The following is a 4,931-nucleotide window of genomic DNA, read 5'->3' on the forward strand; positions in this document are numbered from 1 at the left end:
GTGTGGCACACCATGTGTTTGTGGACTTCATTTTCTTGATGTGACTAAATTCTGTTCTTCAACCAGTCCTCAAGCAATCTGAGATACAAAATGAAGATGTCTGAAGCCTTTTCTTCCTTGCACTCATAGCCATATTCTACTGCCCTAGCTGCTCATGCTGAGAAGTGGGAATGATACAGATCCGTGTCCCAGACACACCAAATGGCTGGTTTCACTGCACACAGATTCCCAGATTGCTGTTCAATCTACCACTGCCTGTCCAAGATGAAACAAACTCCAGAAACCACCATTATGGGGAACTTCAGAAGCACCTCACTGAAGAACATGCATCTGCCTGTGTACGGGAAGCTCAAAGGAAATGACTTCCACTTACACCAGGTACACAACCTGGCAAATATCAGAGCTGCCCAGTTCAGTGCCATCATTGGGCAAATGGTGATTTTAAAGAATGTTGGTGACACCAGAGCTGATGTAGTTTCAGGTGCCCCTTTATAAGCCATACATATTTATTTGCCTTGCTTAAAATGTGAAGAACTTGGTGTACTTTTATATAGAAACACTGAGAATGAAAATAGCTCCTAGACTAAATTCTGGTATCAGATCAACCTCCCATTTACCATTCCCACTCCTCACAGGACCACAGGAATTCTCACAATGATTTGGTATTCATAATTGAGGCTCTGTCTAAGCAAAGAATCACAGGGAAAATTTTAAACTATGCAATCAAAAGGTGCTGGGTCTTTATTGTGGAGCTCTTGCTTTGCTCTCTTTCTGCAGATAATATACTTCTATTAAGTAATATATATCCCAGGCAATGGTTAATGGTGAAAGAATGCTGTAAGGCTATGTGCAACCACGAAATAAACCTAAGTATAACTTTCTGAATCATGTCTCTTTGTACTGGAAACATCTGCTGGAGGGGCTTGTTCTACGTGGTGTGATAAGGCCTGTCCTTCATCCAGCCTGTTCCTCTCAATGAATCTTTACAAGAAAAGGACTGGTGTTGGGTCCCTCTTCTGGCAGAAGCAAGGGGTTAATGAGTGAATTACATCCTCACCTGAATGAGAGCACCTTGCTCCTCTGAAAGGAGTCACTACTGGATTCTGAAACAACCACTCATGGCTGTAGAGCAGTTAGATACAAGGTACACACAGAGTTAAAATGCTCTGACACAGAACAGTGTCAGTGAATTCTGTTCCAAAAAATCATGTTCATTACACAGTCACCTAATGACTTTCTACCTTTGGTGACCTGAACAATGTAATAAAAAGGGGAAGAGCTCCATATTCTTTAATGCCATCATGCTGTTACCTGTGCACAACTGTGCTGTTATCCCAACTGGACACAAAATAATCTGACTTACTGTGGTCTTGGCTGTGGTCTCAGCTGGGCTTGACTGGTCGGAAGCACTGGTTGGACACAAACCGCTTGGAAGAAGCTACAGAAAGTAGAAGCACGAGTTATGAATGGTCACACTCACTTGGGCACCTGCAGCAGGCACTGCAGGGGTTGTGCAGCATGTTTGCTAACCATTGCATCAATCTTACAACCACGTAACAGCACAACGCAAGCAGTGAATGCCCTTAAAGGACAGAAACATGCTGGCTCTGACTATGGTTCACATTACAAGTCATGACACAGGCCCCAGTGAGGCAAATGCTGTTTTGCATACACAGCTGGCACTATAATCAACTGGAAACCAAAGTGATTGATCTCCACACTTGAAGAAGTGGGTAACACACACAAAATAGTTTTAAAAAGCCCAGTCTGATGCTCAGGAAAGGCAGATGTCAATACTGCACTGTCAGCAGGGATCAGCTGCTCCAGGGATTGTTGACTGTGTAAGACTTCTGCACACTGTAAATGCTACAGAGCTGTGGTCATAACAACACATTTTACTGACAAGTGACATGAACCAACAGCTAGTGTCAAGAAGCTGAATTAGACCAGCAGGTGAAACATAACAGCCACTTGGGGGTGGATTTGTTTTCAGCCTAGATTGTTTAAAAGGCAAATTTAGTATTTTTTTCTTATAAAAGTACATGTACTTGCAGTAGTGTCAGGTACTGCCTCTATTGAAACTGATTTACCAAACAGATTATTTGTGCTAGAGTTTACAGAAACATTGCTCTCCTTTACCCATCTCTGTCACTGTTATTTACCCCCCTAGTTATAAACAGCATGCCTTAGATAATTTTTCACCTCAGTTTCAGTAGCTCCACTAGGACTTCTACATTCCTTCAGGAACAAATGAGAAAGACCAAAGGCAGCATTTACTTTATACATCTACAGTGACAGACATACCATCCTATTAGCCTGCCTTTATGGACAGGGTCATTAAACAAGCCGTCACTGCCCGCGAGCAGGCAGAGCTTCTTGTTCTTACATTGCACATCAGGAGAAAATTGTCTTCTGGTTTCTGTCACTGACTTTCCCACACCCCTCTCTGAGCCATCTGAACAGAGGTGCTGCCTTGGCTGCACAACAACAGCCAAGCAGAGCCTTGCTTCAGAAGTTACCGACACCTCCTACATTCTGGCTGAAAAGGTGACACAGACGTCAAACACTACATCAAGGTAAGGTACCTTCATCCTTACAGCACTCTGCTGCTGTCCTCCTCTTCTTCTCTCTTGATTTCATTACCTTTAATTGTGCACATCTGAAAAGAAGGAGAGAGATGATGATCAATTCACAAATGTATTACTTTGCTCCTGGCTTTCAAGGGTTCTTAGGCTGTCATTCAAGTAAAAAGATGACATCAACAGATCTGACATTTTAGAGCAACCCTCACACGTTTGTGAAGCTCACTGCTTGCTCACTCAGCCAGGCTGTGCTGGTACATCATGTACAGCACTGCAGGAGCAGGCAAAGGAGATGCCTGAACACTGCCAGCAACAGCTGAACTTCCTCAGTGTTTGTGCTTCCTCTCCTGTTTCTCTTGGCCTAGCAGGTACATTCCTTTATCATTCCCTAGCCTCTACATCATCCTTTCCTCCACCACCCCTATGTCACACCTGGACCACACTGCACAGGTCTTTTCCTGCCAATTCCTTCCTCTTTTCACCCGTCACAGTATTACTTGTTTCTTCAGAGCCCCCCTAACATCCTAAACACCCCCCTTTGCTATTCACCACCCAGCCTGGACAGTTACAAGAAGCTTCCACACCTGCAGCTATGCAGGCAGACATCAGATCTGGACAAAGGAACAGAAGCAGTGGTGGGAATTTCAAGCTACATAACACCATGTAATTCCAGCCTCAAGTCATCAACATCTAAGCAGCACTGGACAGAGCAGCAAAGGGCCAAGCAGAAGCACACACTCTCCCAGAGGTATCACAAGCTACTGAATTTTACCACCACTGCTCAAGCAAAAAGACTGACAGAGTGATTTAAACTGCTGGAAATTTAACACCATCTTGGTAGTAACCACTAACCTTAAACCTGTGTGGGTGAAGTCTCAAGGCTTTTGTTCCCCTTGACAGACCTTGCTCCCAGTTGTCCTTCTTAGCTGGGTTTCACTGTCCTTAAGCTGCCAAGAGAAAACCAGACTAGTTAACGTAAAGAAATGTTCCAAAAGCAACCACAACCAACCAGCCAAAGCAAAGCAGTAACTCCCAGTGAGAGGCTGCCTGGGACCATCCCACTGAGTTCACCAATGTAGTCCCTCCACGCAGCCATCACAAAAAGCAGGGCACACACACAAAGGCTGCACCTGCTTCAAGTCCTACCCACATCCCTGTATTCATACCTCAGCTGATAATAACCAACTGCAGGTGTGGTTTTTCCAACCACTGTTCCCTCCCGCACGTCTTGGAGAACGTGTCCATCACAGATCTTAGTGTTCCAAAAGGTATGACCGAGAAGTCATTGACTTAGTGCAAACACCACAAAAACTAAACCATTACTGTGTTACCAACATTATTCTCACTCTAAATCCACACACAGCACTGTACCAGCTACTAGGAAGACTATTAATTCTATCCCAGCTGATACCAGGACACATTTCTAGCCCCGTGTCCTGGTCTGCACCCCATGAACTCTTAAGCAATGTGGGATTAAATCTTTCTACAAAGTTAGCTACAGAAAGATGCTTAAAATGGTCAAGTACCTGATTGTTCCGTCCATCTGTAAGGTGGAAAAATGAGCCAGCACAGATGTGTGCTTTGTCACAGAGTCAGAATGATCATCTTCAGTCTGCTATGAAGAAACTCCTTCAGTCTATGTATTCAATATACATTCAGGAATAAAGCATTGCAATTGTCAAAACACCACAACTTTCAGCACTACGAGTTTCTGAATCCTACAGCCTCCTCCTCTCATTGCTGGGCATACCAAAACCAGAAGCATAAACAGCAGCCAGGTGAATAGCTTCAGGTCTGCATCATCTCTGGTTTTTAGTATAAAACCTATGAGCTCACTGGCTAAAAAGCTGCTGAAAGCCCTCAATGAGGAGCTCAATATTGATTGCACTCTCTTCTAAAAGCTTTCAAAGAACTGACATCTGTTACTGATGTCATCATCCAAACACTCTAAAAGAGAGGGGAATTAAGAGCAATGTTTTTAGGGTTCCATTTTGCAAGCTGTTCTTGTTACATGGACAGAAAGACAAAACCTACCTGGCTTTTCCCAAAATAAGTGAGAAGTTTTACGTTCTCTTTACTTAAAGGAAAAGGTTTCCAAGGAATGTCAGTATCACGGCTGATTATTCCAGAAATAAGCACAAACACAATACCTGTAACTTCAAAGGGTTAAAGTCAAACAAACCCCGGCAGCCTCCTCTCAATTGTCTGATAAATATACCTCAAGTAACCTGTTTACTTGGAACAGTTATTACATATTCACTAGTGAGTAACACAATTGAACATATTAAGCAAATTTACACAGAATGAGACGTTCCTGAACACCATAAATGAAAAGCAAACTCCAAAATA

The sequence above is a fragment of the Melopsittacus undulatus genome, chromosome 6 (assembly GCF_012275295.1).
Source record: "Melopsittacus undulatus isolate bMelUnd1 chromosome 6, bMelUnd1.mat.Z, whole genome shotgun sequence".
Taxonomy (NCBI): Eukaryota; Metazoa; Chordata; class Aves; order Psittaciformes; family Psittaculidae; genus Melopsittacus; species Melopsittacus undulatus.